Source organism: Xenopus tropicalis, chromosome 1 (assembly GCF_000004195.4).
Source record: "Xenopus tropicalis strain Nigerian chromosome 1, UCB_Xtro_10.0, whole genome shotgun sequence".
NCBI classification, from domain to species: Eukaryota; Metazoa; Chordata; class Amphibia; order Anura; family Pipidae; genus Xenopus; species Xenopus tropicalis.
Genome location: NC_030677.2, coordinates 167,925,799 through 167,938,792, shown reverse-complemented (window position 1 = coordinate 167,938,792; position 12,994 = coordinate 167,925,799).

Genomic DNA, 12,994 nt, shown 5'->3' with positions numbered 1-12,994 from the left:
CAAAGTCTGCACATCTAAAATGTGTTTTAGTTACTCCCTTATAGCGCTGTCTCTGCAGCATTATCTCAAAGGAGACCATGTTGTGATCACTGTTCCCTTAATGCTCACCCACGTGATAAACTCAGTATTATTAGTTATAACCAGGCCAAAAGAGATTAATTCCTAATAGGTTCTTGAACTGCCTGATATAAAAAGTAAAAAGTTTTTACTGACTTGACAACCCCATTACTCCAGTCAATATCTTGATGATTGAGATGCACCATAACAACTTGACCTAGTTGTGAGGCCTCCTCCATTTGTAATAGTTGATAGCATACACCAATAATCATTTTCTTTGTAATCTTTAGCCATGCTGAAATCTCTACCCAGACTTATTCTACACCCTCCCCATTGCTGTCCCTGGTAATTTCTTCTTCTTCTTAGCGCATAGGTTTTTTAAATTAACAACCCAGTCACATGTTTCATCCCACCAGGTCTCCTGGTGATACCAATTATTATTTTTAGCACATGCAATAAACCCCAGCTCTCCTAATTTACCAGCCAAGCTCTGTGCATTTGCCAGCATACAATGGAAGCTACTACTTTTCCCTCCTTAGCTGAGAGACTGTATGCCCCCCTCACTCCTGCCCCATGAGGCCTTACTAACCCCACTGCCAGGTCTACACTAACTTCCCCATAATATTCTAGCCCCCCCCTCCCCCCCAGCAAAGTGGACTCCTGTGTTATATATAATATGAAGATGTTATCCTCAACGTTTTTAATTTATATAATTTATATTAAAATATGTTTTAAAAAAAAAAAAAGCAGTTTTACTGTCATCCAGTAGATGTTGCTGTTGTCACAAGTGATCATATAAGAAAACCTTGCTATGATATTGTAGTAACAATTATCTTCTGCATACACAAAGACAAGAATGGGTGTGAATGGTTTGCATAATGAGACTGAGACACTTACAGTACGTACTTGGATTTATTCATTGTCTCTTCTCCTTGCTGTTGGAACCAAAGTCATCGGCTTTTTTAATCAGATAAGTGGCTCCAAAAAAGGACATGCATATTACCTGTATAAAACTCTATTACTTCCCGGTGGTGTGGCTTCAGAAACATCAATGTCATGGTCAAAGTCTTCCTAAAGTCAATGTATATTTGAGCAATAGCAAGTACAATCCTTTTATTCAAATTGCCCTACTGAATATAAAGAAATATGTAAGTAGGAACTATCCTTTTTAGATGCTTTTTGACAATTGCTGCAATTCTACCTTTTGTAAGGCCGCTCACCCACAGCGTGTGCGACGGATCCAGGTGGAACACATGAAGCCCAGTGGAATGAGGTGGACAATTGCTGCGCGCGACTTTTCCTCATCATTGCGTTGACGCGCGTTATGTTTTGGCACCGAATGCAACCGCTTTAAATAGCCAAAACACTTTGGCAACAGCGCTCAGTTAATCAAGCTCTCTTGTGCCTAGCGTCCTGTATCCTATTGAGCTGCTGATTTAACCTTCTTTCCTGACCCTTGCCTGTGAATCCTTGCTGCCTGCCACAACCCAGACTCGTTTGATTATTCTTTTGCTTACTCCTTCGGTACTACGCTATTTGGCTTTGCAGCCTCTCCCCACTGCTGTGCTTCATGTCTCACCCTCGGGTAAGCTGCCAGCTAGTGTGAGGTGCTTGTTGGTGGCCATCTCATCTGACCTGCTCAGCGTGACACCTTTGTAGTGTAAAAAGACATGAAACATGAAAATATCTGAAAATATACCCAGTTTGGAAATGCACCCCTTACATCACAATAAATACTTTGGTTTGCATTCTAATAAAGGTCAAGTTTTGCGTCTCTTCAGAAAAGGTAATTAAGTTAGCTAGCTAGTTAGCAACATGTAATGTTAGTTCAAATGGCACTGAAGAAAATAGCTAAATACTATATTTAAAAAAATATATAGGCTACTCTTCCTTCTTCCAGTATGCAAACAGGTACAACAGAAAGCTAGCGATCATTACTGGTCCTTATCTAAACCACTAATAACTGCTTGAGGCAAGGGAGATTACAGAAGGTAAATTGATACTATAATCATAAGATTTTTATTTTATCTCCAACATCAACAGGCTACAGTAAGATTAGAGACGTGAGGTTGGTAGAGGACTAGTATTTTGCCATTTCAGTCAAATGCCAATAATATTATTAGGGGGGAATATTATAAGGGGGGAAGAATTTTCTTGTAAAGAAAACAACTACCATTTTCACTAATTCTTGCCAGGCATTAAATTAGATACTTTAATTCTTTTAGGCGCAGAATCATTAAATGTGAGTTTAGAAGCATATTTATGAGTGCAAGTTAGAGTTCACCATTTGGTAAATGCACTTCTAAAAATCCCATAGGAATGAAGTGAACATGGAAAAGAGAACAATGGTAAGTTTTTATGTATTAAGCTCTAAATCAACATTTTGATAAATCTGCCCATCAGTGTACCTTTAAAACTGGATTAAAATTAAAAAAAAAATGTTGAAACTTGTCAATTCCAATATTGTATAAAACCTAATTGTATCATTATTATCACAGTAGTTTCACCGGCTACATAATTCAATAGTATTGTTAAGTTACACTGTTACATTCTCATTTGAATGCAAAGGGTCGAGTATTGGAATCTCACAATGAAACATTATATCAGTGTTATATAACAAATCATGCTAAACAAGAAGCCCTGTCCTTTTTTTTATAATGCCATCGCATTGTGTTCTGTACAAGGTTTGAGATCTCTGTTTAATGAAGGAAACGCTATGCTAAGCAAACATTGGCATACAAGGCAGGGTGGAGGTTTAGGGATTATAAGGATACAGTGTGTTTGTTTTTATAACATTGTAGAATTTAATTTAAAAAGGGCACAATGACCCATTAAAAACTGGTTTATTTCTTAAATGGAATTTATGTTGGCTCAGGGATCTTTCTGGTGGCAGGAGGGAACTTTGTGTTCTGTTTTACTGTTGACTTGAAAGGGATTATTATACCTATAATTCTTCCTGCTGGACACACATTACTGAAAGGCAAGGCAACCCATCTTGTTGTAACATACAGGCTTGGTTTCAGTCTCAGAGACTCTGCATCTGAACAACATACTAATACTATTGCAAATACTAAGAATAAATGCTGTACCTAATATCTAAACCTGTGATTTCTGTAGTGTTTATAAATGAGTCCCTGTAACATTAATTTCATGGTGCCGAGTGTTTATGCACCTTTTCCCCTTTTTCACCGCACGTGCTCTTTCACACAAGCGCAGTGACACTGCAGGGGGAGGGGCAGCGCTCTCTGGAGCAGCACTGAAAAGTGCCAGTGCGACACAACAGAGCCCAGAATAGGGGTATGTGGAGGAAGGGGTACGTGCATAGTGCCCTCCTCTATAGTAACGCTCTGGGCACGTGCATCCTCTGCCTACCCCTAGTTTTGGCCCTGGCTCTCTGTCTTTTATAGACTATGTTGCCTTATTTTTAGAGCAATTTGCAGAAAAAGCAGTTTGGAACAATTGACTAGCGAAGGGTCTCATTTATAAACATTGGTTACATTTACACCTGGGCTGTAACTCATGGCAACCTATCAGATGATTGCTTTCAGTGTTTAACCCTCAGCTGGCTGGAAAAATCTAATCGCTGATTGGTTGCTATGGGTTACTTCCCAGATGTAAATTTGCCCAGTGTTTATAAATTAGTCCCTGTGACATTAATGTCATTGTGCCGAGGAGCGGTGTATGCTCCTAGATACCAGGGCAGCACAACCATTTAATGCAAAATTCAAACCTTTACTGTGCCAGAAATGACAATGCTAATTTGCCAGTTTGTTATGGTCAACCTTCCTGCTCGTACCTCTACCTGTGGTCAGTGCACCAGATACCATTGTTATTGATCCTCCTGCTTCTGTTGGCCCTTGGCCTGTCTGACCCTGCCTACTCACTGCCTACCCTGATGATACAACACCTACTGTGCTGTGCCTTGGGCTTTTCCCTAGCTTGCCTGCCTGTCTCCTGGTATGTGCCAGTACCTTCACTCTTCCTTAGTACCGTGCCTGTTCTGCAATACAATGTGTACCTTGTTTGCCCGCCTAGTTAACCCTCCTGTGCCAGTGCCTACCTTCTGCCTTGCCTTATACCTGTATGTTAATAAAGTTATTCCTGTGTGCCAAGAACATGTCCTTCCTGTTTCTTACTGGCTTCCTCCTTTGTCCTCACTTTAAACCCTAGAATGAGCTAGGGGACCCTGGTAATATGTAGTGACCCCATATAATAGTAATTTTATAAGAAAAGTTCCCCCTACAAAGGGAAGGAGCTCTGCTAGCCCGCACCTCCTTTGGGGGCAACTATTTTTAAATGAAAAGTGCCCTTTAAAGTGCGTATGTGAATAATAATGAGGATAAAGAAAAAAAATGTATTTACATCAAATGTAATATAATGAGGTGAAAAGACATTTTTTTCCACATTAGTAAATAAGACCCTGCAGGTTAGGTCTTGCATTTATTTGTAATTAATAATTCTACAATCAAAAATGTAGAGATTAAAATGTAGTTTCACTGATGTCCACCAGGTGACACTCTAAGACAAGAAGGGATTCAACAAAACATCAGTCAATGTAAGCTTTAGCGGTTAATGCAAATTACACATAGATAATTCAACTGTTTTTTTTGCCATTTTTGTCACTTTTTGTTCTTGTCAATGCAAACAAGATCCAATTGTTAACCCCTGAATCAAATCCAATCATTTCTGACAGCTTCAAAAAAATAAATAAGCAAATATATTCTTTAGAACATACAAGCTATATATTATTACTTTATGATAACTTCTACACAGAGCATACACTTCCCCTAGGATGGCATTCAAATGTACATGTGAAAAACGAGCATTATTCTGCCACACTTTTTTGGCAAATAAGAAAAAACTGGAATCTTTAATTTTAATTAATCAGCCCCTTGGGGTTGTGTACTAAAAGGTGCAATGTTTGCTACAGTTCTAATCTCATATAGCAACCCCCCCCCCTCTCGTATATGCTCACGCGCATGCGCAAGTGAACGCAAGATGCACACACATGGGGCAGCAGGGTCGCTGGGGCTGCTGGAAGGGGTTAATGGCAGTTGTGAGAAATGGCCCAGAACTAGTGGTAGGTAAAAGAAGAGTTACCTGCCTGGAGCCCCTCCAGCATTGAGCCCTTGCCAGGTGCCTCTTCTGCCTACCCCTAGTTCCAGCCCTGGTTAATAACTGCCAACAATCTGTTGCTGCATTGCCTGAAAGAAATACTGGCATCTATCTCTGTGTGTTTTCTTGCCTGTTAATAAAATTGGCAGCAAGACATCAGATTTTTATTGGCCAGGCTGTTAAAATAGCAGCCAGGTAGCAACCCTAATCACTGGACCAATCAGGATGCAGTAGGTGTATGGAGCAGTCCAGCTGCCAGCTTTAAGAAGAATTGCAGTGAAACAACTTCGTAATAACTTTGTACATCCAAATTGTTAGTATATGAGTCCATTAAGTCCATGTTATGCCTATGTTTGCAAACTTGTGGTATTAGACCGAAGTTTTTTTAAAAAATGATTATTTCTAACTGAAGGAATAATAGATTTTTGTTTGGAAGCAACAAAATAAAATGCGCAGCAGTCCAGATACTACTGTAAGAAACTCTGTGCATCTCTAATTATAGGCCAGGACATAAAAAAGAAATAATATGAATAAGGCATAATTTTATACTCCACACCAAGCAATCTGTGCCTGTAGCGGACAGAGGGCAAATTATGTACTATGGCCCAAAGGGCACTAACTACACCCCTGTGAGAATGGCTGATATATTATGGGGTACTACACCATACCAAATCAACTCATAGTCAAAACTGAACTAGATGTACTTGAGTATTTAAAGGGGTTGTTCACCTTTTAGTTAACTTTTAGTGTGATGTAGAGACTTATATTCTGAGACAGTTAGTGATTGGTCTTTGTTTTTTTATTTGTGTGTATTGTTTTTTAACTGCCCTTTTTGTTTATCAGCTCTTTAGTTTGCAATTTCAGCAGTTATCTGGTTGCTAGGGTTCAAATTATCTTAGCAACCAGAAAGTGGTTTAAATGAGAGAATGAAAAATGAATATGAGAGGATCTAAATAGAAAAGCAATAATAACAATAACATTGTAGCCTAGCAGAAAAATAGTTATTTGGCTGCTGGGGTCAGTGACCCCCATTGGAAAGAGTCAGAAGAAAAACAAAATAATGAGAAACAACTGAGTTGCTTAGTATTGACCTATTCCATAACATACTAAAAGTTAACTTAAAGGAGACCCACCCTTTTAACATACAGTACATTGTAGATCAAGAAGCATCTTAAGGAGAGGTGACCATGCAAAGGGAACTAGGTGTAGTTTTCACTAAAATGGTTTCTTCACTACACACTACAAGGCCAGATAGAGAGCATTACAGACTACAGTTATACACAATTACATTTTAAACCAAACCCAACCTAACAGTTCTTCGACTGTGGCTTATATTAAGTGCAAAGATTTGTTTTTGGTTCAGTTTGCAGACTGTAAGATCTGAGTGAACCTGCTGTTTAGAAGATCAGCTTCACAAGATGCAACTAAATAGGGATGTCAGGTGCAGTGTCAGGTGCAGTTAGGTGACTTAATCCCTGATATCAGGTACGTTTGGCAACTACTCTTGTCCTACAGGATTAAGATTAATATACTTTAATGTGTTTTGTTCGCCTAGAAACAGGATATTATTATGTGCCAGGAAAAGTCCTTAATATTATGAAAGCAAAGCTGCCAGCATTATGTTTAAGATGGGAGCGTGCAGTTTAATCAGTGTTGCAAAAAACAAATATTTGTGATCCCCAAGGCAATTACTGTTCTGCTTCCTGCAAAACATTCCCATACGAACTCCGAATAAAGGACTGTAATTGTTGGTTTACCCCATAGGCACTTGAATCTTAAAGCAACCATTTATTTAAGCATTATTTTTAACCTTGAGATAACATTTTGGGAAATGTTCAATTAACAATCAGATGTATAATGGGGACATCATTTTTCCAGATAGATTTAAATAATGTTTTCGGGCCTTTTTATTTGCAGAATATGAACTCTAGTTGTGATATACAGTATGTCTAGTGTTAAAAGTATTGTGTTTGGGCAGCAAGATTGAAAGATGTCTTTTGCCCAATCTCTGCTGTGCCCTGTTATGGAAATTTCAGATACCGAGAGTTGTTTGAGGTAATTAGGTAAGGTTTAATAGACACGTACATAGGATCTGAACAAATGATAGTAAGAACAACAGAAGAAAGACGGCACAGGGTTTATACAGACTTTGTGACAGTAGCATATGTCATGAAAAATGTATGAGCATAGGCGTTACCAGTTTACCAGTGTACGCTCATAGAAATATCTGTTCACAGCACAAAAACAAGATCTTTGCCAAATAAGTGGTTCTGTCTTCAAGGCAATAGTTGAGGTAAGTAAGGCTAGCTTGGGAACAGAATCCATCCAAGTCTAGGGGGCCTGTGGGTGAATCTGCACACACAGAATCTATTCCTTATCAACCCCCTGACCACACAATTACACATGACCCAAACCTGCCCACACCATCTGTTGCTACCTAGCCCAGTAAATAATAACCAAAAATACAGGAGTCAACATCTATAAAAACATCTTTATCAGCTAAAATATTTGGTATACATTTAACATATAAATATATATTTGAAATGTACATTCTCTTACACAGTTATGTGATTTTTACCAGTATGAACAAGCCAATATTCTAGCACCTGCATATATTTGAACTAGATGATCTAAAATGTTTAATATTCAGGTGTACTCTAAAGTAGAATGTGATTACTAGAAAGTTTAGCATTTTTGCAGTGCCCTTTCCACCCTAAAGGTTCTATCATGCCCTAAATAATACCACCATATTTTTATTCCTGTCCTGCTTATATCTGTAGTTATTTGAGCCGAGTACAGATCCAAAGCTGACAATGTGAGTCATGGTGTTGACATAATGAATATTATGTGACAAGGAGGTGCCATGAATTCTGTAAGCCAATGTTGGGGCAGAAGGGAGATATTTAATTAAAAAGTAAGGTCTAGCCACAGAGCATTTTTTAAAGGAAAAAACCTTTCATCATCAGGTAATAATATTTTCCATCTTTGATGCTATCACTGCAGGATTATTTAATATGATGCTTGGGACACACTAACATTGTGCTTAGATAATCATGTGCTTGGAATCTTTGATAACGTTATTATCGTTTATTTTTATCCGGAGCATAAAGATATTACATTAAGGTCATGTGGCAGATCTGTTGATCTTGAAATCAGGTTATTTTCTCCATATCACAGGCTCTATCATTTCTGTGTAGCTCTCTTTGGAACACATGGGTTTTTGTCTTTCCAATTGTGAAATTTAAGAAGGGTGCACAGGGTGCATATACAGTATTATGGTTATGGTGCATACTAATATTTAAGTTGAAAGAAAGTCCTTTGAAAAGGTGAACAAGATTGCGGCAGCCTAATTATTTCAGGACTGTAGTTTGTGAAAGGGCCAAATTACCCTGATCCATTGTGTGTCTATATATATTATGTTGGTTTTAATTTCCCCTAGCTTTTATAAAGTTGCTACTTGATTAGCTTGACACACAGGTCCCATGTATGAGCCCCTAATCAGGTCATACTAGATTAATATGAAACTGGAGCTTAATCCAGACAAGAATCACATCATAGTGCGGAGGCCCTTCATATATTACCCAGTCTTTGTCCTGAAGGCCAAAGGATTGGATCAACACGACTAGACACAGATTTGGTCATCTGGCAACCTCATTCAACCCACACATTTAGCAGTGTATAGCCAACTGTATATTGCCAAATCCTTCATTATTTTAATGCTTCCTTCCCACAGCTACCTTTATACCCATGAAATTAATGAACTAGCTCAGATAAGCTCATCATTTGATAAGCAATTGGTCGCTGAGGATCATGTACCTTTATATACTCATTTTGTATGTTACATGCTGAGAATCACTGTGTGATATATGCTTATGGTTAGTCGTACAGACAGGTATATAGATAGATAGACAGATAGATGATAGATAGATGATAGATAGATAGATAGATAGATAGATAGATAGATAGATAGATAGATATAGATAGATATATAATAGATATAAATAGATATAATAGATATAAATAGATAGAAGTTCTTAAAGGAGCACCAGTTTTACTAGTTTTACCATCTAATTGATAACAGTTGAAAATGAATAATTTTTTTCATTTATATAGAGATTTTGCTCTACTGTGCGTATTTGTATGCTGTTGCAATGCACAGTCCCAAAGAAAACACATGTTATTAGCATGCAGTGAGAGGAAGTAGGTTAAAGGTATATCACTAAAACATGCAGATTGTTTTGTTCTGGTAAAAAGATGAAGAGATTCAACAAGCTGCATAATTTATTGCTTGTCTCTGCAAATCTGAATTCTTAACAAGAACAAAAAAAAAACTGTTGCTAATTCACCCTGGTAAGGTCAAAGCAATTTCTGCTTCTTAGTCATCTGACTAACTTTGCTTCCCCAATAGAAGATGCAATACTTGATTGCCAGAAATGGAGCGGTGCCTTTCATACAATTAATTAATTAGTTTTGGAATACTGAGAAATATTGCAACTTTTTTCAGAAACTAAGAAGTCCACTACCATTAAATGTGATATAAATAAGTATTTACTAGCATACTGGGGAATCAATTGCAGAACTAAAAAAAAAAGTCACCTAGCTTACATTTCATAGGAACGTATTGACACAGGAAAAAGTTGAATTCTCTCTTGTATAAACATTTAGTATTCTAATGGTATAGTAGTTTTCAAATAAATAATAAAATTATTCAATTATTGTTGGGATCACTAATCTCAGCACTCGTTTCCTTGCAATATTCATTTGGGTTCACACACCCCAACCATATCTAAGGCAATGCTACAGGTGAGATATTTAAACAACTGAATATTTGTTCACAACTGTAGGGCAACAATAATGGTTTAAGTATAAGGGTTCAGTTTTATTGCTATTGCTATTTTTTAATTTATTTCTTATCTTTTTTTCTGTCCATTCTTCATTCTGGCTTTCAGTGCCAAGCCTGACAGTCAAGCCTTATAGCAGCACAATAAAAAAGTAAAAAATTAATCTAAAAAAATACATTAAAAAAACCTCACGTGACAAATTGACAATCAATTCCGAATGATCTTATAATACTGCCGTCTGCAATGTGTTGTAACCGTATAGAAACTCCTTCCTCATGCAGCTGCTTTACCAGTATAACATGCATCACACACCATTTTAACCATGCCCTAAATCTTTATCAAACATCCAGACAGAGAATAACAGGTCTTTCATTTGAACAATTATAATGCAGTTAGATTCAGCTGTATGAATATAACTACCAGTTTCATTTCTGACACTCAAACACTCCATACCAGACAGGATAGAAAAAGGATTTAAAGGTGTAGTCTTACCACAGGGTTGACACCTCAGTGAAAATGTCTTTTCCAGTGGTAGCCTCCGGGTCTCTTTCCAGCTGTGAGATACTAATAATTCCATGAACTGTTCCTTGTCAGTCAAATGTTTAAAATGCACGTACTGTGTATCAATCCAAATAGTGCTCAAATACTCTTGTCTCCCATGCAGAATCACATGATCCTCCATCCCAAAGTCTTGAAGCAAATATCCCTATAATCGAAGGCAATAGTTTTAAATATTTATCCAGTGGGTCTCTTCCACTAATTATAATTATCTAATTATCACAACGAAATGTATTTCAACAAATGTAGTAATATGCTGATATTATTTCCATCATGACCTTCAAACTAGAGGCTAGTGGGCATATTTGTATGGCCCTCAGTGTGTTCAGGGGCTCCATAGACTTCTTTGAATTATATCATGATTTAAATATAATCCAGTCCTCAAAAAATATTACTAGGGGGACATTTACTAATCCACAAACGTTCCGTGCGTATTTTCTGTGACTTTTTTTGTCACTTGCGCGACTTTTTTGTACTTTGCGACAAAATTTGTGCGGCAAAAATGCAGAGTATGAAAATTTCGGATTCATTCAAGCTTCGTTATCGTGACTTTCCTTGGGCCAGGTTGGAGCTGCAGAGTGCCATTGAGCCCTATGGGAGACTTTCCTTGGGCTGGGTTGGAGCTGCAGAGTGCCATTGAGCCCTATGGGAGACTTTCCTTGGGCCAGGTTGGAGCTGCAGAGTGCCATTGAGCCCTATGGGAGACTTTCCTTGGGCCAGGTTGGAGCTGCAGAGTGCCATTGAGCCCTATGGGAGACTTTCCTTGGGCCAGGTTGGAGCTGCAGAGTGCCATTAAGTCCTATGGGAGACTTTTCTTGGGCCGGGTTGGAGCTGCAGAGTGCCATTGAGCCCTATGGGAGACTTTCCTTGGGCCAGGTTGGAGCTGCAGAGTGCCATTCAGCCCTATGGGAGACTCTCCTTGGGCCAGGTTGGAGCTGCAGAGTGCCATTGAGCCCTATGGGAGACTTTCCTTGGGCCAGGTTGGAGCTGCAGAGTGCCATTGAGCCCTATGGGAGACTTTCCTTGGGCCAGGTTGGAGCTGCAGAGTGCCATTGAGCCCTATGGGAGACTTTCCTTGGGCCAGGTAGGAGCTGCAGAGTTCCATTGAGTCCTATGGGAGACTTTCCTTGGGCCAGGTTGGAGCTGCAGAGTGCCATTGAGCCCTATGGGAGACTTTCCTTGGGCCAGGTAGGAGCTGCAGAGTTCCATTGAGTCCTATGGGAGACTTTCCTTGGGACAGGTTGGAGCTGCAGAGTGCCATTGAGCCCTATGGGAGACTTTCCTTGGGCCAGGTTGGAGCTGCAGAGTGCCATTGAGCCCTATGGGAGACTTTCATTGGGCCAGGTTGGAGCTGCAGAGTGCCATTGAGCCCTATGGGAGACTTTCCTTGGGCCAGGTTGGAGCTGCAGAGTGCCATTGAGCCCTATGGGAGACTTTCCTTGGGCCAGGTTGGAGCTGCAGAGTGCCATTGAGCCCTATGGGAGACTTTCCTTGGGCCGGGTTGGAGCTGCAGAGTGCCATTGAGCCCTATGGGAGACTTTCCTTGGGCCAGGTTGGAGCTGCAGAGTGCCATTGAGCCCTATGGGAGATTTTCCTTGGGCCAGGTTGGAGCTGCAGAGTGCCATTGATTCCTATGGGAGGCTTCCAAAATCATGCACAGAAGGATCAAAGTCGGAATGGTTTTCCCGCTGTTTACAATCGTTGGGTACGAAAATTCAGGATTTGAACTCGTGATTTCATGAATGAAGCCCTAGGTGTAAAAAAAAGTATGCATCCTTTGATCCAAAGCATAATAAAACCGCGTAAGTCATGGAACTATTTGGAAGTTATTTTATTGACCAAGTGTACAGTTCATATATTAAAATATTGGGCATTGTACTTCTGATGTTTATCTAAGTTGTAGAAGTATGAAGTTTTTAATTTATTTTATTGTAAGCCCTTTAATTAAATCCCCTGTGATGGCACATACAAAGCATTGTATTAATTACTTCCTGGACAATAAAAGCTTTTCAAATAGAATACAGTGAGACTACTGTTGCATTGGTTGGTAATATATGTAACCGTGGCAATAACTTTACCTGCTTTTGTGTATCAATTCTAATTCAATTGAAACATAATTACTCAGGAGATAACGTGAAAATACAGCAGTCGTGCAGTGGTTTAATTCAGTTGGTTTTATCACCAAGCCATAAAAATGCATTTTGTGTTAATATTCTGGTAGTTTTTCAATTGTTACATGCTGTTCCAACAGTTCATACTGTTTAGACAGTAGGGCACAAGGCAGAATTGCTTCAAGAGGGCTGTCGGCTCTGTAGATATGGAACATAGTAACGGTTATAACAAAACTAACAGTTTTGCTTGGATCTAGGGCTGATACGCTTATGCCTCCAGCCTAGATGCCATATTGGCTCCATTTGAGCTGT